Source organism: Cariama cristata, unplaced genomic scaffold (genome assembly GCF_000690535.1).
Source record: "Cariama cristata isolate BGI_N322 unplaced genomic scaffold, ASM69053v1 scaffold9588, whole genome shotgun sequence".
Classification (NCBI taxonomy): domain Eukaryota; kingdom Metazoa; phylum Chordata; class Aves; order Cariamiformes; family Cariamidae; genus Cariama; species Cariama cristata.
Genome location: NW_009629499.1, coordinates 111,353 through 133,277, shown reverse-complemented (window position 1 = coordinate 133,277; position 21,925 = coordinate 111,353). Strand labels below are relative to the sequence as shown.

General features: G+C 44.9%; 1 protein-coding gene across 1 annotated transcript in view; it reads left to right on the top strand.

Moving 5' to 3' along the window:
• SH3PXD2A (SH3 and PX domains 2A) overlaps positions 1–21,925 on the top strand; it is a 182,044-nt gene that overhangs the window by 95,552 nt on the left and 64,567 nt on the right. The gene's annotated exons all lie outside the window — the stretch shown is intronic.

Here is a 21,925-nt window from a genome sequence, read left to right as displayed (position 1 = left end):
GTGAGCTGCATAAAGGGACTCTGTTCTCTGCCATCTTCTTGCCTGATTTTAGAGCAGCAGAGGAATGCTTCCTTCTGTTCAGAGCTGGATGTTGTGGGAGTGCACACACAACAAGTGAAGGAATATGCCAAGGGAGTTGGTAGTTACAGCCTCTAACAAAGGCCAGCTTTATGATACTTGAAAAAATGATGGGGTAAATAAGCACAGATTTCCAGGGTGTGCTGTGAGAGTCTTTTAAAATAACAAATAGCTTTGAAACATAGTTTGCTCCTCAGGTGCAGACACTGCTCCATCTTTAAACCAGAGACAAATAGGCACTTAAAAATGCAAGCACCTCACAACAAATCAGACCTGTGAACGCATCTTCTGTCTTGACCAAAGATGTGCTAGGAGGAGGCTTTTCAGTGTGAGTGTGGCTGTCCCACGCTGTCTGGCAGGAAACCCACAGCTGCCGTGTCTCAGGCATGTGCAGGCACGACACAGGCATGGCTGATCGCAGAAACATTTGGGGAATGCCTCTGACAGCCAGTGTTACCTCTACCCTGACCTCTGCCTTGCCAGAGTGCATGTCTAGCTAGTCCTATGCTCACCCCTTAGAGCACGGAGAAATTGGCTAAGTTCAGAGTTTAATAGGAGTTATGGAAACATTTATCACTGCAGCTGATACTGGTTGTAAACATTTGAGACCTCCTGAACCAAATGCAATAGCATGGCATGTCCTTAGCTAAACAGAAGGGAGTCTTGTACCGATCTGGGGCATCTCTGTATGCCAGCCCTGAGCCAGGCTTCCTCTTGTGCAAAGTGCTATATAAACACGCAGCCCTTTACTTGGATATGATCTAATTATAAATGCTTTAACCTGCAGTCAGCTCAGACCTGGAGCTTCGCTGAAACAACTGAGGCTCTGCATAGGCATGGGCATTTGCTGTGGCCTGAACTGCCACATGTGGTGTTACCTTGGATTTGTGGAGCTTTACTTGATGTGCTCCAGAGCTACTTCAGAAAGCTGCCTTCATATTTCCAGGCAATTGAATTGTTGCTGTATGACCATCTGTCAGTGCTGAAGAGACCTCAGTACAACTGTAAGGAGTGGTTACCATGAGTATATTCTGTACACTCACAACAAATGGCCTCGTCTAGGTCTCTCCAAAGACCCTCTGTAGCAAAAAGGAAGAAATTGCTTTTCAGGCTCCAATTAGTTGATCGCATTAACCAAGTGAACAGCAACTCATTTGTCACTCAAAACAGGCATTACTTCTCTGCAAGTATCCATTGTGTGGTTTTTCTCTCCTCAAATCAAAATAAGAGCAGAATTGCTGCAAGTCTAGTAATGGATATTTGCATGGTACGTTACAAACCACAAATTAGGTTAATCCACTCTGCAAACCCTACCAGCTACCATCTGTGCATGGTGAACTAATTAACCCCTGAGACATCTGTTAATCCTGATGTGGCTTGTAAAACCAGTTGGAGTATGTTTCTTCCCAAGGATGTGTCCTATCCTCCCCCCCCCCCCCCCTCCCGTTGCTGGCTAGAGCAAGTTTCAGACTCCTGTAGTAAGATGATCCTACCCTCTTCTCTTGCTGAGAATCTTTCTTGGCTGGTTTCATGCCAAAGTTGTCAGATCCCCAGTCATGAAGCTGAAGCAAGTATCTGGGACCTGGTGTTTGGTGGTAATGGAGAGTTGCTGTGGGCTCTGCAGCTTTTCTACACCAAGTCTCAGTGCTCCTCAATTACTGAGAGGGTTCTCCTTGCTAACAGTGGGGTCAGACCTGGCAGAAGAGATCCTGCTTCACCTTTGCTTTCAAATCTAAGCCTACCTGCCTTGTAGGTGGCCAAGTCCTTGTGCTTACTGCTTTTGCTGTGCACTAGCAGGAGTACTGCTGGCCACCCCCTTCTGAAATCATAACAAAAAAAAAACCCTCACTCCTTGCTCACTCCCACTACTCTGACTGCCTTGCTTGCTGCTGGGGGCACAGCTGGCTTCAAGCTGCTGCTCAGCTGCTTTCTCTCTCACCTTGTTGCTATGTGGTAGGATGCTCCTCCAAGTGAAGGGGGAATAAACTTTAAAAAAAGTTATGGCTCCATCAGTACTACAGTGTTTCCTTTCTCTAGTTGATCAGATCCTGCCTGCATCAAGCTGGCTGTACTTTGGCTGAGTCTGCCAACTGAAGTCTATTTAAGTAGCCTCTGTAATTGAGCACTTAGAGTATTAACAACAATTTGGTCCAAGCCAGTGTTGCCTCAGTGAGGATGCTGATGAGGCTTGGCTTCCTCAGCAAAGAGAACTATCCTTCAACTTGGTTCCCACGTCCAGTTTTTGGACTAGCAGAATATGGCAGCACACAGACAGCAATCTCTCCTTCCTTTCCCTCCTGTAATCTAAAACTAGGAAGGAAGTATCCACTGGCAAGTGAATAAAAACTTGAGTCCATTGGAAGCTACTTCTCAAACTTTTTATAGAAACATTTGTAATGCTGTCTTTTCCCTCAACAGGGAAATTAGGTAGAGTTGAGAGAGTTACAACAATGACTGGGGGCGGGGGGGGGAGCTCCAAGTGAGAAATAGGCAGATTGTTGTAACAACACCGAGGGCCCTCATGGCTGATCACTTTGTAGGATTGCTGCCTTGGGCTTATGCATGCAGCTGACAGCAAGAGTTGTTTCTTTAGCCTAATTCTTCATTACTAGGGAAACCTTTGCTCTCACACACTGAGGGCACATGCTCTGTCAGCTTGAGGGAGATGCCGTAATTGCTGTTTCTTTGAGTTATCAGGGATAGTTTTTTTCTATCTTCCTTTGTAATTACGAAGGGAAATGATTTAACTTCTGGCTTTTTCTGTCTTTACAGCTGAGCTATGCTCAGCACTTCAGAACTTAACCTTTCTGGTCCTGTCATACTGCATGTGTCTAGCCTGCACTTACAGCTCCATGCCATGTCTCACTTCCTTTTTAATTTTTATAAATAAGCTTTATTTTCTTAACTTTAGTTTGAACTGCCTGCTTTGAGGTGATATGGAGAAAATGAATGGTATACACTAGCCCTTCTGTGCTTAATCATTCAACGGGGTCACAAATCTGTGAGCCATTAGCTGGACCAGCAAGGCTGTGAGGCTGGAGCTGTCTCTGCCTGTTGCAGGATGGAGGTCCTGACCCCAGGGACAAAGATTTGTTGGTGCAACTGAGTGTGGAGCTCTCTGCAAGCTTCATAGCTCTGCAGCAGGCATTTGGCTACACGCAGGTACAGAGAGAGGAGGGAACATACAGCATCCAGACCTGGCAGATATTTTATGATATTTGTGGGAGATGGCTGCAGTGGAGAGAGAAAGAAGGACCTTTCCAAGATAGGCACAGTGCTGCCTTTCCTATGCCTTGAGGTTGTTGTTGTATTGGTGGAATGTCATCTGGAGTGGTGGATGCCCTTTTAATACTAGAAGAGCTGTGAATGTGACTGCAAACATGCTGTGGGCATGCCTTGACTTACTTGGTTGACTGTTAAATCTGTCTCAATTTCCCCCTATCAGGCAGAGGAAGCTTGAACCTTTTAAATGGATTCTCAAAGGGGCCAAATCTAAGAGTATGCTACTAAAAATGTTGAAAAAAAGCAATTAACATGGTTAATCCCAGCACGAGGCAACACATCTTCTGTCAGGGTGGTGACTGCAGCAGGTATCTTAGGGCTACCCATGTTGAGTGTGTGAGTAATTAAGCAATAACCCACTGCCTGCTTCATGAATCTGAGCCCAGGTGATAACAGCAAAGCTAGAATGTGTTGTGTTGTTTTTTTTTTTTATAAACTCAAATGTTAGTTTGAGTCATTCTGCTCTCATGATGTTTGTCTCTGAAATCTGTCTCCCTGTACTCCATCTGAAAGGAAAGCTTCAGCTTGGAAGGTTAACTTTTTTTTTAAGGTGGTGAATGGGAATCTAAGTTTGTCCAAGCCCATGGCAAGGTCCCAGGAACATCTTAAACCACGTAGCTTGGGCTTGGTGTCTTAATCATTGTAAGAAATTTGTCGTACAACATGATCTCTGCATACTGAGGCATGTGCTGTTGTTTGCGTCCTGATGAATCACACATGCGTGCTGTGTTCCTTGCATTGTTTTCTACAATTAGTGCAGAAACAGTGATGGTGGACTGGCTCCTTGGTGCCATTTGGGCTGTTGATGAGGATGGCTGGTGTCCCCCCCCCAGCCACTATTTTGTAACTTCACAAGCATGTACTGACAGGATTGCTCTTGATCAGAAATCAGTATCTGTTCCTCCATCATACGATTAACGTTCTTGGCATGTGTACTAATTATTGCATGGAATTTAAAAACAGCAGATTCTGGCAGAACATTTTGGATCTCACATAGCTTTTTTTTTTTTTTAAACAGGAGGATAAAGGATTTAGTAATAAATGAAGGATAGAGTAGGCAGAAGCATAGCAACCGAGGACCAAACAAACCCTAGCATATAATTACCGGGGATGTACATCTTGGGCCTGGTTCTGGAAGGAGTTAGTAGTTAATGATCTCAGTGTGCATCCTGAGTTCAGTCCTTGATGATGGAGCTTCCTCTTCTCATGATGGAGAATTATTCTTCCTCAACTAGTGAATTTGCTAAACTCTAACTTCTGTTCAGCTTATTGGCTTTTCCCTGATGCAGTAATTCCCAAAACAGCTCATTTTCTTTCCTTATTTTTTTTAAACAAGCCTGTAAGTCTTTTTTTTTTTTAAAAGCAAGTTCTTCATATAATTGAAGGAATATCCACTCTGTGTTTTTTCCAAAGCAAGGCTATTGCTCTGTGCTCAGGTGTGCTGGCACAGAGCGGGATTTGAGGAAGAGCTTCACCTAAGTCAGGCAGACTTCATCTGCTTGCAGCATCTCTCTGTGTGTGACCCAATTGTGCATCTTCAGTCAAGATGTGAATCTGTCCACTCCAAATCCAGCCTGTGGTATTCTGGCAGGAGGAAATTGATCTTGCACTTCTTCTACACCATATTTTTAAAGTCACTGTTTAAACTGAAATGCTTTGGACTTCTGCCTGAGGCTACTGAAGAGAAGAGCAGATAGGAGAATTTATTCTCCACTGCTTCAGTTTTCTGCTGATGAGACATGTGGCCCATTAGATGTATAGGATCGCCGTCTTCTGGGTGGCCCATATGCTGGGGCGGGAGGAAGAGGGGATAAGAGAAGAAGAGTTGTGTGTTGTGTGGGTTTTTTGTTTTGCTCCTTGGCTTTTAAAATGAAGTGTAGGGACAGGGTACAGGATTAGGGAAAGGAATGTGTTTGTGCTCTTTGCCGTTCCCTGTTCAGCGTCGATGCTGCACGGAGCCCTGTATCAGGGAGAGAGGGCAGGGAGGCTGGGCAGGCAGGGAAGGACTCCAAGTATGAGGTGTGGCTTGAGCACAGCCATGGCAGAACAGCCTCCACCCTTGCAAATGCCTCAGAGAGCCTTCAGCTGAGCGCCAAGCATAGGGGATGTAACGGCATTTCTCATGGTTTTAAGGAGTTCTCTATTTTCCATCTGCTCCTGTTCTGCCTTCCTCCTCTGTCTGTCGGTGGCAGATGGTATTAACACTGCCTGTGTGGGTTTTTCCTCTCTTGCATGAAGAGAACTGTGTGGTATTGGATTTTGATTTTGGCATGTCAGATAAGGCAGGTGAGAAATCCACTTGGGAGCTGGAGTGGAGGGTGATGATCCTCAGCTTTTGCAGGAATCTGTACGTGGCACAGACGGGTCTGGCTGGCTGAGAGGAGCAGACCTCTTACCTAGGTGTTTTAGATAACTTAGTCTCAGGCTGGTGAGCACTTGAAACTTGAATCTCTCTTGCGAGAAGGAAACCTGGATGGTAGAGTGTGTGTCTTTAGGCTATTGAGAGCACTCACCTCTAAAATAGCACTCCCTAAGTGCCTCCAGCTTTGTGCATGGTTTTATACCTGTCATGTTCTGGCTGGCCTGCATCCAGGCTGTGTGACAGGCAAAATCCTCACCAGTCTGCTCTGGATGGAATAGCTCATCTAACCAGAGATGGCCGGAAGCATTACTATAAAGGTGTTCAGCGGGAGTTATAATGTATACGTCAACTGGCTAGCTCAGTCTGCCGCTGGTTAAAACAGGCTGCCTGGAAATGCCGAGCTGTGGTACCTTTTCTGTGCTTGGCAGTGACTTCTTCATAGTTGGGATTTGACTCTTACTCTGGGGGTTTTTTGGTTTTTGTTGTGTGATGTGGTGGGGGTTTTTTTGAGCCATGCATGAATCCTAGTGTGTGTGTGCGTACCTGTGACTTTCAAATGCAATGGTTGGGGCTTCTCTGCCTTCCTCCTCAGCAGTGTTAGAGGCTGGGTTTGTTTTTTCTTTTTTTTTTAACTCGGAGGGGTGATACTCTTGGTTTGTACAGCTGCAGATGTGGATTAGCGTTCAGATATTCTAGGCACTTCCCAGCAAAACTGGTAACTGCTACAAAACTGTGTGTGCAGGGGCTGTACCACAGTGATCATGTGGAAAGCAGTCCTTGCTTGCCATGTGGAAAGAGTTAATATGAGCTGTGGCTGCCAGAACAAAAACTAAACAATCCTGGATACTTCTGGGTCTGTGAATGGGATTAAGATGGGTTCTTGCAGAAGTAAACAGAGTAGAAAATTAGGACTAAGTTTTCTTTGTTTGTACTCTCAGAAAAGACCAAGGACTATATGAGAATGTGGAAATGCAGCTGGTGAGTGTCACTGTGCAGTTTGAGCACACGATCCTCTTGCCCCACTGCTTTGTTCTGACTGTGGAAAGGGCTCTCTGGTTGATGATTTCTCTCCTGCAGGAGTGAATTATCCAGATGATGAATTTCTGAGGCACGCTTGCATCACGTGAAAGCCAGATGTGAACATTTTCCAAGCAGTGTGTGTGGGTCTAGCATACGCCAGGCTGCTCTGCTTACGTGGCAAGTGGAAGTGGTCTGAGATTGGTCTGCAGCGTGGTGCTGGGGAGGTGAGGAGCCCCAGCAGCTCCTGGAGCGGCCACTTCTGCTGGTGAGAGGAAGGTGCTTGCTGGGTTCATCACTGTGGCTCAGCACACCTGCCCCCACCCCCTGCACGAATGCAGCACCTCTTCCAAGTACAAGCCCTGCATTGAGTGTTGATGGTGGGGCTGAACTTGGTGAATAGGACTAAAATTAAAAGCCTTATTTAATGCCTGCTGCCAATCCTCTTATGCAAATCCAGCTAAAGTGCATGAGTGTTTGATAATCTACTAGTCAAATATCTTTTTTCAAGATGTAGCCCTTTAAGATACTACCTCTTGAACAGATGGTATGTGGAGTGGAGGTGATGTTCTGCTTCAAGTATATAAAGAGAAGATATCTCTGCAGGGACGAGAGGTTTTCTTTAAAACGCAGTCTCCCAGTGGGGGGAAATATATATATCTCTCTCTCTGTATTCCTTCAAGGATTATCTTAAAACACTTGCTTTAAACATGATGCATCAGCATCCCACAGACATAAGAGCAAGGAAAGCTTATTTAAGTTGCTCTGGTGAGGGACAGGGGTGGCTGCTGCTTGCCCAGCAATTACAGTAGTAAATCAATCTGTCATTGTGGTACCTAGGAAGTGTAATGGCTGACCAAGCCCACCCTGGGTCAGGCACTGGGCACAAATGTTGGTTTTTGTTTAGGTCTCTGGAGCCTGGAGGGAGAAACATCAATGGTGCAGTTCACCAGGGTGCTTTGAGTGGTAGTGCTTGGAATGGATCAAAACACTTGGAACCTTTCTGTGCCATCCTCCCATTTCTCTGGCTATCTGTTGTTCTCTGCCTAATTGAATGAGTTAATTGTGTGAGCCAGGAATGTGTGAAAATGGTTCCAATTCAGATTAAGGCTCGTCTGCATTTTTCCTTTTCCCAAGCTTTTTTACAGCCATATTGTAGAGCTACGTGTAGACTCTATCAGAGTAATTCTCTGATAAAAGTACTTCCTTTCCTGGGGGAGGTTAGCAACACCAAGTATTCCTTTGTCCCTCCCCTAATCTAGTACTATTGCATCTTATTGCCTTCCCACTTAGCCAAAACGTCAAGCCCCAGCTGAAGGGGAAGGGGCTAGAGGAGAGAAACCTGGAGACAGGCTGACAAAGGATGGTCAATGGGTCTGGGGGATGAAGGGTTCGGAGATGGCTCACAAGGGTATGCGGGAACACTCAGCATGGTACTGTGTCTGGGAGCAGAAACAAGCCCACAGTTTTGGGGTTCCTCACTGAGCTTCCTGCTTTTGGTTGCATAGATGACCACCCTTACCTTGTCAGGAGGAGGAGATTGTTCCTCAGCTTGTCTGAAGAGGGCAGAAAGTAAGCGATGAGGGGAGAAGTGAAGGCAAAATCCCAGCAAGAAGCTCTGGAGGAGCCAGAGGAGGGATTGAGTAGACTGAGCCTGGCCCTCTGGGGTTCCTTACCTGCTCTGGGCAGTAAGGTGTCCCACCTGAGTGCCGGGGACAACAACATGGCACTTCATTTGTACAATGCCTTGGCGAGCTTGGCCTCTAAAATCTGGACTGAAATAAAGGCTTAATTTCCACTTCTGCCATATGTGACGAACATTACAGTGAACAAAGCTCTTGGCCACTTCTAAGGACAGCCTGGTCAGCCCACTTCTTGCTGGCTTATCAAATACCACTGTTGGGATGAGAACACCCCCATTCTTCTCATAATGCTTATTTGAACAGTGATGAGTAGAAGAATCATTTACTTCCCCCAGCTCCAGTGTGAGGAATCACTGCCAGCTACTGGACTACCAATGAAGTTCTCTGACATGGAGCGGAGCACTTCCCAGGAAACCAATATAGTTTCAGTTTACTCTGAGATTGTACTACTTAGTCTCTTTTCACCCTTCCAATTAAGACAGGAAGGGTGTATGTCTGGGAAACAAATCTGCAAAATGCTCAGCTGCACTCACCACTGTGGTCGTTGAATAACTGAGCCAGTAGTACCTCCTCATGGAGAGGACTAATGACCTACAGAATTGATCACTGTTGGAAAGGGGCCATCTCTTTCAGATGTTAGCATCTCTTCAGCATGGCCACTTGTTCTTGTAATCCTTTTCTCAGTATTTTAAGGTGCACCGTAACAGCTGCAGGGAGATTTCAGTATTAACAAGTGATGTTTAAGATAAGACTTCATGAGAACAAAAGAGTTTTATTAATTAAATGGACCTAGGACTGTTATCTCCTGTGGAAGGTACCTTCCATAGAACAGGTCATGCCTGCATAATTAAACTCTTTTTTTACTCTCCAAAGCAAGGTAGCCACATCCAGATCACTTGTTGGGACTTGTCTTTGGCCCATGCTAACTTCTCAGCTATGCACAAAAATCATTTGGGGTGAGGGCTACATGACCAGAACTACAACCATGCTGAGACTCCCGACCAGTTTGATCCAATTCCCCAGAATTACTGCAGGGATATTGTTGGGAAATATCTAGCTTAACAGGCCAGACAGCTATAAAGACACTAGTTTAAAAAACAGTTTGTTACAAAGGTCCCTGATAGCCCCAGTGATGTGGATCTTTAGGATGGTGTTCCTTCTGGCCTTTACAGCGGTATTAAATAATAGATGCCAGACTCAACACTGAACTGAACATTTTAAGCAAGGTTACTAACAAAAAGAAACCTGCATCAGTAGCTACTGCTAAGATGCCTGTGGAGGAAGAGTTTCTGTGCACCTGCTGGACCAGGGACCCAACTAGATGTGCAGTACTGATGTGAACCATGAATGTAGCATCTCCTGGATTTCAATAGCATTGAGCTCATGCATTCAACTTGATGACTCTAGCTTTTGTAGGTTTTCCTTGAAGCTCGCTCAGCTCTAACTGCACACAAGACAAACAGTCTGCTGCTAAAATGAGATGAGTGGGGCTGTATCACAAGTGCAAAGCGTTGGTCCCCAGCAGTCTGGTGCCTGTTCTCTTGCCAGTGGTGGGAGGAGCAGCAAATGAACCAATCTCACTGGCAGCAGAAAAGCTTCTGGTGAAATCTAAAATAATCTGTTTCATGTGTTTAGTTTACCACAGCAACCAGCTTAATTATGTCTTTAAAACTTTTGCCCCCTGCAACTCCTTCCTTCCTTGCCCACCTGAGGAGCCAAGCTGACCCATCTGGGGGTTGCCCACCTCTGGTGGCAGCTCAGATGGGATAGGGTTCAGTGGGTGCTTCCAGCAACAAACCTCTGATGCTATTTCTGTACAGTGCAGCTCTGAAGGGGAGCCTCCTCTGTGCTCTTCACAACTGCCTCGGCCCCGTGGCTTAGCTGTAATTTATGGACCTGTGTTTCTTTTGAGCTTTTAAAAAAAATTCACATCAGAGGGGTTTGTTCTGGCTCCAGCTGAAGCCTGCAGCAAGGGCTGTGGGGGTTGGTGTTAGCAGCAGAATCAGGATACTGATGCCTTAGGAGTGGCTTGCTTTGAGCCGGCAACTTTAATTTCCCTTCTAAATACTGAGATTTTCCCCCCCACCTCCAAGTCATCTGAGACCAGCCAGTGCTCAGCCGTGCAGCAACGGGGGAGAGGAGAGGCAGGAAGCGAGGGTTTGTTCGTTTACCGTTACCAATCCCATTGGAAACCGGCTCCAAGCCCCATGCAGAATTCCAGTAAAACTGTCCTAAAGGGGAAACCCGTGGCTGTTCAAAGCTTGTGTTCTGTTGGCTTGGGCACAGCGTGCTTCTGGGGCCTTTGACCTCCTCCCCATACCCTGGCTCCCTCCGCGGCTCTTCATTTGAGCTCTCTGTGAAGTGGAATCCATCACTAATGTCTGATATTTTTATTATTTGTAGGGGGAACTCTTAGAAGCTGGTAGCAATTAGAGCTTAAATGTCTTGGAATAAAAAAAAAAAAAAATCCCCAAGAAGGAAGTTTAATGTTAAGCAGATGTGCAGGAGCAGCTGAAATATGCTAGTTGTCTTCTTCAGAAGCAACCTCATCCGCATCTAGCTGCTGTCAGGCTGGGGCAGCTGAGAAGTGCTGCTGCTTTTATGCTGCTGCTTGGGCTGGGGAGCCCACGTTGGGGACCCGTGGGATTGTTTACCAGTTAATACTTAGATTGTCCTTTTAATCTGGCTTAGACCAATGATTTTGACAAGGAGAAAAAATAATTTGTTTAAAAAGAAATTTTAAAAAAGATTATAGTAGCCAAGAGAACTGGTTTTTATGGTGAGTTTGGTTCCTTGAGATCTCTCATGGGGTGTTTGTAGATACAGCTACTGTGGATCTACGTTTGAACTCTCCCTTCTTGGGCAGACAGATCCAGGGTAGCCCTAAGCTTGTGTTAAGCGCAGCTTACTCCCTCTATCTTTAATTGTTGGCTGTTTCAGCCTTTTGCTGCCAGCTTGGATAGGGCCAGAGTGTTTGAAATCTTCCCAGCTGCTCCTGCAATACATCTTCTGCTTTATTTATTGCTGCTGTATTCAGGTTCTTCTGTCTGGAAAAAGATCTTGACAGCTGACTGAAGTTCATAGTCCTGTTCCTGAAGGCAGTGGAAGTCTATTCAAAAGCTAATAGACAAGTTGCTGACAACTCCTTCACACCCTTTCCTGTGCGTGCCCCGGGTCTGTAATAGAAACATGCTGTATATTCCCTCCGTAACCTAGAGCACAAGTTACCCTGCCAGATGACTTCCTGTTGTAGCCTACCAATGCAGAGCCTTTTTCTCTTGCTTTCTTAAATGGTAATCCAAAGTAAATTATTGTAATTTTACCACAGTGTATTTTGTACTGTATTGTGACAGTGCAGTGCATGGGTTTGGGAGTTAGACTGTTGGAAGACTTCAGGTTTTTTCTCCAAACTGCCACTATTGAGAACTTACTGAGAAGTAAGCAAAACACCAAATCCACCTGAATTCCAGTTTTGCTTTAACGCAATGAAAACAGTGTGCCTGATCTAAAGAAAGGATTTCAAAACCTCACCATTCCCTTAGCACTGAGGAAATGCAGCAATGTGTTTCTTGGACCTCTGGTTTCCAGTGGGAAGTTTTGAAAGCTGTTTCTTATGTCTTGTATCATGCTAGCAATTTGTCAGTTACATACGTACTAGGAATCTATTACTGATTTTTGGCTGTCTTGATATTCTGCAGGTCAAGAGACAGCAACAAATCAAATAGGCAAGGCCACCAGTATAGCTTGTCCTACTCTCCAAGTGATTGAAGGGTCACTCTTCTCTGTTGTTACACTATTGAGTCCAGAACTGGGTTCCCCATTGCAAATGAGTTTTTAAAACTGCATTTTGGAATTGTTTGTCAGAATTTAGGAAATTCTTAGCCTGTCATATAAACACCTCTCCCAGGCAATGTGAGAGTAACAGCTGCCCTTCTGCTCCCTCATCCCACAGAAGGGGGATGTTTGCTGGTTCTTACATAGAAATGGGGGCAAACCTGCTAACTTTTAAGACATGCTTCCAGTGTATTCAAACAAAAAACCCCCAACACTTAACACTAAAAGATTATTCCCAGAATCCCAAGCCAAGTATTTACACTGCATTTCATGGAGGGGGAGGGAAATCTTTTGACCTTGTTGGTAGCAACTCTGTTAGAAACCTGGTTAAGGAGAAAGCTGCCTCATATTCATTGGCTAAAAAATGGTATTTCTCATTATACTTTGAATGTATCTTTTATTGGAGCTTTGTACTCTTTCTTTTTTTTTTCCATGGAGTATTATTTGTCTATTGTTATTTTCCTTAATGCTATTCCAGGGTAACAAAGTGCTTGTAGAAACTTGCATGTGTTTGCTAAGCTCAATCTCTGAGTTGCCTGTTGGTCTTTTGGGGATCATTAACAGCTGCAAAGCTAAATACTTTTGCAGGTCTGAAGCTTAATAAGTTAAACTGTCTCTTGGTATGCATTCCCTGTCCTATTGGGAATAAGCTCACAGCATATCTTATTCCAAGATCTCAAAATTGGATCCCTACAGATCACTGTCATAAGTCCTGCAAGCCCCCTAAAACATTAAAAAATTGGGTGGTTCTTATGACTTGACCTTTAACTGAGTCCCCATCATGCCAACACTACTCTGATGAAAAACTTCACATTTCTTTCAAAGCTGTCTTGACTAACTTTCAAACTTTCTGATATGACTGTTTTCTTGTTTCTCTAATTACTTTCTCTTTTCATGGCTGCCCTCTTCTTGGATTTCAAGTTTGGATGTCTAGTTTGTCTGAGACTCCAAAAAAGAGTGTCACTCCAGGTAAATTCTTGTCTTTGTGTTCTGCATGCCATTAAAAAGAGAAGTCTGTAGTTCAAACTGTGTGTGGTTTTAGAGTCGTCTTGAATGTGAGTCTGACAGTGGGTATCCAGGATCTGTTGTCTACTTTTGTATTGGTTTTTCATGATGCACGGTTTCTGATAAGGAAGAACTTTGCTTTTCTGACTGCTGCCTCATCTTGATGTTGCTGCTAGCAGTGGATAATAGTTAGCTGTGTTATCTTCCTTGCCCAACTCAAAGCCACAATCCAAAGCAGCTTCCCTTCTTGTGGTGGGTTGACCCTGACCATAGCTAAGTACCTGCACAGCTGCTCTCTCACTATCCCATGTGGGATGGAGGAAAGAAGAGGAGCAAAAGTGAGAAATCTTATGGGTCAAGATAAAGGAGAGAAATATGACTATGTCCTCTTTGTTCTTCTGAAACGCTCTTGCTTTTCCATGGTAAGTAGAAAAGGTTTTATATGGAAAACATGGGACTCTGAGGAAGATGCAAAATTTTTATGGGAGCATCAGACTCCTTGTCACAAGGAGTTGGGAGGGAGGAGGGAGTGGGGAAACGACTTCTGAGTGAGGTGCCAGGGTCTGGGGAGTAGTCCAATATAAGGCAAAAACTAAGCTCTCTAATATAATGAATCAAAACTTCTCCTGAGTAACCAGTGGATTTCTTCTGCAAACATTTGTCACCTGACATGGAATACCAGAGAAGAGGTCTTTTTTTTTTTTTTTTTTTTCCTTCAGACTTAAGGAAAATGATCATGAGCCACAGACTCTGTGTCTGTACAGGATGCTGGCCTGGTCGCCCAGACAGTTAAGGCCACACATAGGTCTCAAGGCAATGAAAGACGGAAACACTTGTGCTGCTTTCCATACCTGATTTAGTAAATATTCAAGTTCATGCTCTGTTCAAAGTATGTGAACAAAATCCCACCATCCTAAATGGATGAGTGTTTGCTTGTCTGAGCTTTTTAGTAAGCAAGACTGCTGTGATTTCAGAAATGCTGTCCTTGACAGATATATCCTTGAGGGGGGGTTCTGCCTGATTTAGGTCTAATTTCAGGGTGGTAGTTGGAAATAAAAGTGCAGAAATATCTGAAGTATTCAGTCACGGGAGTGTGGTGGTTGATAGGTCACCAAGGCCTTCAGAGAGAGAGAAACAGAACAAGACTGAGCAGGAGAGAAATGTGTTGAGGATGAGACAGAAGAGGTGATGTCACTTGGGAAACAACAAGCCCTCAGATTACCTGGCTAGGGGGTGAGGTTGGGTTTCTCTGACTCTCTACATCTGTTGAGATGTTTCATGTTGCTATATGTAAACTGACAAATTGAATGCCAAGACTTTCATCCTCCTTGAAGGGCGAGGAAGTGAAATCTTTAATAGATACAAGTTTCTTCCCTTCTGCTGACTGCTTTTAGCTAAATGCATGTTGCTAGTTTGGCTTAAAAAAAATCTGTGCATGATGGTAAGGTGAATGTAAGTGATTAATTGCATTGCATGGTGCTCAAGAAGGTAAATGTTGATACATAATCCTGCTCAGAAGTCTTCTGGTACATCTGGCAGATTCTTAGCTCCCCACGCCATTCCAGTTCATGTGGCCTTTCAGCTTACTTCTCATCCCCAGTTTCCAACACAGCTACTCTTCAGTCCAGACCAGCCATGGGCTGTATCCTAGTGTGACAGGCTGATGGAGCAGACTTGAATGTGAATGTGATCTTTACCCACATAGTACCTACCTGTATCCTATAGGGGCTGGGAGTTGGAGACTGGAACAGAAGCCAGTTTCGTGCTGCCCGAGCTCCAGCTGAGGGTATGAACCTGCTCAATGAAGTAGAGACTCTAACCAAGCATTGCAAGTGGTTTGATTTTTTACTTTGGAAAAAGATGGGTGCCATAAAGCCAGATCCTGAGAGGTGCTGTGGTGGGGCAGTAGTTTGAGTCACCCCAACTGCCATTAAATTCCTTGGCTAGTCTGCTTCGTGCCATGTGGAATAATGTGAATGTGTTGCACTGCTGAGCAGGACTAGGGCAAATGCCAGAGAATATAGGTGACTTCAGCCTGGTGGAAGACCCTGTCTAGCAGCTGTATGAAAATCTCCAAGCAGTTTAACAGATTTGTGTGCAAAATACTTAAGTATTCTTAACTGTTGCTACCTGTAACCTAGTTGGTTGGAAGCACTGTTCAGAGAGCCAACTTTCCGAGAAAGAGTGGAAAGAGGACTCAACTTTTTTTTTCCTTTCACCCTCCTGCCTCTAATTTTTCTTGGCTCTGTCTTAAAACCTAGCAGATCAAAAATAAAAAATAAGAATCCTGAGACTAACAAGCTCTACTTGGCAAAGGTCAGCACTGAATTTATCCGTTTTTCAGGATTTTGTTGGAAATGCTGCTGAGGACTGTAAAGGAGGAAGAACTGAACTGGAGCACTTGCTTGAGAGTGCCTGCCATTTACTATGGGCCAAGTTCGTTCCTGACACGCTCCCTATGGGGGTTGTATTTTGCTGCTGGTTTTAGCTGTGCGTCAGACACGTACTCCAGTGCTGGAAGCCACAGTCTACCTTAAAGCTGCCACTTGAAGGCTTATCCAGATCTTGGTTCTTAGAAGCGCTAGAAAAAACTATGCGCACGTAATGCTGGGGAATTAATGCAGGCATCAGGTTAACTTTCTGCTGCTATGATGGCTGGTAATGTACCCTTCTTGGTGGCAATGCATGCTGTTGGCTTGGGCTCCCTGTAGCTGTTTGTAGCAGCAACCCAGGGGGCCAGGAGGGAGTTAATGCAGCTCATGGAGTTCCCATCTATATGAAATTTCTGCACGTATAGCCAGAAAGATAACAAGAAAGACTGTAGAGTTTTGGCTACTCTTCAAGGAAGCCATTGCCCCATGTACTGAAAGGCTTGCAGAGCACATGAGCGCTGTGGAGTTGAGAAGGGTGTATGTATGGATGCTCGCTTATGGAGAAACTTCTTGTACATTAATCATGGCTGATAACCTGGGGTGAGAGGGTTTGCATGCTGACCTGGCCATCACTGGGTGCATGGTGCTCAACCTTGTTTTATTCTCAGGCATTCTTTGGGATTTGGACAAGGTTTTAGGCCAAACTTCTCTGGCTTTAAGTCTTGTGAATTACTTAAGCAGTCAGATCCAAACCTTTCCCCTTCTGCTTTCAGTCCCATCTATACCTAATAGAAGGGTGTCACCTGCTTCTGAAGCTCTTTCCTGAAAACACAACAGAATTGCTTTGCTCTTCATAAAAAGAGCTACCTGGCCAAGCTCGGGGAATAACTGCAGAAATGATAGCATATTAATAACTCATTTGATAGACTTATCGGAACATTTATTTTCATCTATAATGAGGCAAAGGGATTTTTGCCAGTATTCTTTTACTGTTAAGACCTGGAGACTGGACTGGACTTGTCCTGAATTCATTTAGTTGCTATGTGTGGTGCTGAACTTCTGTCTCTGTCCCTAAAGCTTTGTGGCTCAGGACTGCTACACCAAGAACTGTTGATTTCTGAAGTTAAACACTGCTGGGACTGGGGGGATTCCTGTCTGGCAGAAAGGATGGAGATGAATTCCCTTTTGTATTGCCACAAGCTGTGAGTGGCCTTTTACCTCCAAGAATAATTGACATGCAAATATAGCCTGAATTTTGGTAAGTGGGAAGGGGGCTGAAAAGTGACAGGCTGGAATGCAGGAGTATCCAGGAGATCAGTCAAAGACCTGATTGTTTAGGGCACATTAAGAACAAAAACCAAAAGAACAAACAAACAAAAATCCAAAACAAAACAAAAACCACTCTCTGAATAGAAGAGAGATCCTAGGCTTAGAAGCATGGTTTTGATCTGAATCCGTATTGTCCCCAAGGAGATTTGTAGGAGGCTTCATCAGTCTCGTCTCACTGCTTACTCTAGGAACGGGTTATTTTAGGAACTGCTTTTCTGAGACCCCTGTGAGATCGTGAGCTCTTGTGTAATCTCATGTGCTTTACATGGTAAAGTCTGGTTTTCATCTTGTGTGCAATAGACATTTAACCCAATATTTAGGCAGACCTAAGCTCTGTCTTAAAATACTTGGGGATAGACTGCTGGTGGAAGGCTCAAAGAAAACATGCGGTTTTAATATGTTTGTTTATTATATGATGTCGTCCTTCTGATAAGAAAGAAAAGAGGTAGAGTTTTTAGGTGAAGAAAATCTCTGTGTTTAGAGCTGGGCGTATGATTGTTGTGAGGGGATAGACTGACTTGAGATGTTATGTAGGCTTGCTGCTGTTCTGGGTATTCTTTTTTCTTTTTTTTTTTCCTCCTTCACCAAAAGGAGTTTTCCAGAGATGCATAAAGGCTTACCCTTCAAGAACTGGCTTTAACAAAAAACCACAGCTCTAGATCCAAGCTACCACAGTCACTCCTCCTCCCTATGTGCAGAAAAGTGCAAAGCTCTGACTTTATCATGTGGAAAACCGTGACACTTGGGGATGCTTTCTGCCAGATACCCCTGAGTGCAGACCCTGCACGTGTCTTTAGCAGTTATGCCCTACTACCTGCCAGTTGGTTGTTCAGCTGTGAATCATCCTTATGGTGTTCACTGACCGTTTCTGTGGTTTTGGCTGCTTCTGCAAAACTTCCACTGACCAGCCCAGTACTAATTCATTTAGTCTGAATCTGTAAACACTTGATTGATAATCATAAAAGGGCAATATAAAAACTTGTGCACTGCATGGATTAAAAGAGCAGACATGTTTATAGCCTGATAACAACAGAGCACTCTGGCAAAGATCAGGACTCTCAGATTTCCATATCCAGATGATTTTATTTTTGGAGTTCAGTTGGTGGTTTTAATTTTTGGCTATTGCAAAACCATCGTAGGTCTTAGCTGTTGCAACATAGGAGGAGGAGGAGGAAGACGTTGCTTGGAACGGGTGCTTGTGCGCTCTTATTTAGGAGGCTTTCACAGTAGTTGCTGCTCTCTGAGTACAGCAGGGGGAATGATGCTCCCTCCCCACTGCCTGGTGAGGGGGACAGGGTGCAACTGTGTCACTTAATAGTGTCAGCTGTGAGGGGCACGGACACGCTCCGATGACATTTCTGCCCAGCCCCAGGAAGGGAATCGCTGAGGTGAGCAGCGGGAGGATTGTAAAGTGGAGCCCTATGGAGAGGAGGAGGGGTATCCTCAAGACTTTAACCAGGAAACAGACTCGAGGCAAAAAGAAATGGAGAGGCAAGCAAACTCTTATTTCAGCCAGCAATCTATCGTGTGCTCTGCTCTGGGGAGGGCTTGCAAGTTGGAGCTAAACCAAAACACTAATACTGCTTTTTTGGGGGAGAGGAGGGGGGGAACTTCACCTGGCAAATCAGCCTTATCCTATCCTTTGCTCTCTATTTCTCCTGCCTGGGCTGAAGAGGCTTTTAACAAAAGTGGGGCTGTAATGTCAGGGGACATTGCAGTGTGCATGTGAGCTTGCTGGGGAACTCATGCAACTCTGCATCCCTCTTCTCCGGTGTGCTTCACTCTGAGCAGGCTGTTGCTTTTCAATGCAATGCTGTGTCCTGTGTTAGAAACTAGACCTGAACTAATCGGCATGGATGCAGAAGCGCCCACAGCAGTGGGTGTAATTGGTGCTGTGTTCTCTATGGTGTTGCCTGTCTTGTTCTTTTGAGTCCCCTTTGAGGGGGGAAAACCTGCAATCTGACGTAAGATACCGGCAATGTTGTGGGCATCCTGAGTAATGTTGAGGAGTAATTCATCAAAAGATGCTTGCGGGGGATGGAAGGCTGAGGAGGGTTAAAGTGGGTTTTGGTTTTTTTTTAACCTTACTGGCTGTGCCTGAAGGGAATATAGTCACAGCCTAAACCAGGCTACCCAGAAAATGTTTAAGGCTTTTGATTACTGGGAAGAGCTGTTTCTCTGTCTTCTTTGCTCCTCTCCTTCTTCCTTTCTTTCCTCCTTTACTATTACTGAAGTCTTCCCTGCTGTGCAATCCCTAATCCTGGGCGAGCATTGCTCCAGGAGCCACAGGGACCCCACCTCTCCAAAGGGGGATATCCTCTAGGCATGATCTGCTGTAGCTGTAAATGAACGAGTTTGACTGTGGTTAATTCCTAGACAAGGAATTTATCACTTTTTTTTTTGTCTAAATAGGAACCCTGTAACACTTATACAAGCTTCTGTTAAAACAGTCTCCCAATTGTATATGTTGCCACTGTAATGACAAAGAAGTCCTCCTGCAGTGAGTGCCTTATCTGAGGCAGGACAGAGTAAACGGCATCGTGAAGTCCTGCTGGGTTTTGGATATGTGAGTGCAGATATAACCTATTTTGCTGGACTGTTGTAAACCCACTTTTTTTGGAGCCAGAGTTGCGGAGGTGGATTTGAAGTGCTGCTTCTCCAGGTTTCCTGGCAAGGGTGCTCCCCTGGCACATGGTCCCTGGCTTGGCCTTAGTGGCTGACAGCAAGGTGTTTGCCAGCCTGTGCTCCAGCCTGGTCCTCTCTTTGTTCCCAGCAGGTACATGTGCATCACATGAACACCGCTCTTGCCACCAAGCCAATCCTATGTTTCGGCGTTTTTTTTTTTTCCTTACTCTACTCCCATAAAAACTGTCTAGGAGATAAGAGGAAAGAAGACATTTGGGGGTGTCTATTCAGCAAGTAGCTTCCTGGATGTCCCCTGTTCCCTTTGCCACTGTTCGGTCCCTCCTTTTGCCTTTCCACACACTGAGTACTCTGCTGATGCACATGCATCAACATAAAGCCATGTCAGCTTTTGTTTCTGGTTAGAGAACTGGTATTTATCTTAAGAAGACTAAAATGAAGTAGGGGTAATAGGTGTTAGTTGCATAAATAGCTTGAAGGAAGGTGGTAATTCTGCCCCATTCTGGACTGGAGAAGGGACTATGTGGAAAGCTGTGTGAAACAGGGGAAAGTAGCTCATCACACTCTAGGTAACCCAATTAACACTGGTTTAAACCAGAATACACAAATCAAGTTGATTCATCATGAACAGAAACACGATGCTTATTTTGAATGAACAGCTATAGTGAACATTTTTAGTATAAATTTCAATGTTGTCAGTTCATGGTCTTCTGCCCCTATTCCTGCTACTGGCTGTGGTTCAACTATCTATAGAAAAGCTAAATCTCTTAAACACAGAATTCTAGAGGAGGTGACTCCTCTTTAAAGAAAATTAACCTACATAACGTGAGGAGATTGAGGCACGCTTAGGGAGCAAGGAAGTCTTCTAATTTTCTGGATTTCTTAACTCTGGTCCAAAGGGAGGCATTGTGATAGTGTTTCCGTTCAGGAAATGGTTGAATTAATTGCTTTTTTGTTCTAGGATTTTCACAGGATGCTGTTTTAATGGCTGATGCAGTCTTTACCTCTTTCTTGGCAGGGATGCTAATTATTTGTCTGTAGAATCACTTTGCATCTTCAGCCCAAATGCACGTGAACATGCTGTGTTTGGAAATGCAGCACTGAGCATCCTGTGCTTGGCTGTCAGTCCTCTGACTTGTCTGGTGGACAGTTTCAGACCATGCTGCTTCCTTCCCATCTCTTGTAGCCAATTTGTCATCAGAGATTCAGGAGACCTGGAGTCTGCTCCTGGCTCTGCCCACATCACGTGAAATAGGACTTTGAGCAAGTCATACATCTGCTTCTGTCTCCCCTTTCCATCTGCATCTTAATCTAGAGAGACAGGAACTGCCTCTTAATATGTAAAATGTATGATAGTGCTGTTCACCCAAACTGCTCTGCCTTACTACGTTGCTGTAATTCAGGAAACCTGTAAAATAATTTTGCGTTAAGGCATATTGGCTCTTAGACAGAAGTTGTAGGTGCTTTTTGCTCTGATCTGACTCTTTGAAGAGTGTACAAATGAGGGCAAATCAAAAAACCCTGATGTCCTGAAGGTTTTCCTCACTTTTCAAGGCAGTTTCCAGGCAGAGCACAGTTGGTCTGTGCCTGGGCTTGGGAGTGCAGAGGCCCGGTCTGCACTGTTTATGTTGCACTGGAGAGCCGAGATGCGTCTCGTACGGCGAGCAACAGCGCAAGGAGGTCTCCCTCCATGTCTGGCAGTGCGGCTTGCCTGCATTGCGGCTCCACCCCAAAATGCACAATTTCTGTTTGGGAGTGGAAAAGTCGGGGGGGGGAGGCAAAAAAAAAAACACAAAAACAAACCAAAAAAAAAAAACCACCACACAACAAAAAACCACACACAAAAGAAGAAACTCCAGAAGTGTGGGGGAAGGGAGAAGAACAGTTACTCTGTGCCTTTTTTTGCCCCTGTTTGTGTGAGAGCCTACTCTCATTCATAAATGGCTCTGACAGCCGAAAGCCCTTGGTACAAAGAGGAAACCAAATAACTGGAGAGGTTTGGTCCAAAGGCTCCAAAAAGGCACTGAAGAGCGATGGAGAGGGGGAAGCTGGAGCGTGCTGTGCCCCTGTCCTGCTTGGGGCTGCTCCGCTGCGGGGAATGCGGAACCACGGAGCTGGCGGGGGGCAGGCAGGGGGTGGCTGTATTTGAGCAAGGATCTGGCGCTAGAACTTTTTTTTCTTCTTCTGTTTCAAGTAAACATGCTTCCCCGCCCTCCCCTCTCTCCCTACACCCCACCTCCCTCTCTTTCAATCCGGCTCATGTGTTTCTATTTAAGGGCTGTAGTGCAGACGAATATGATTGGCATCTACAGCCCTCTCTTGACTTTCAGCTCAAGCCTTTAGAGTGGAGAAGGAGCTGA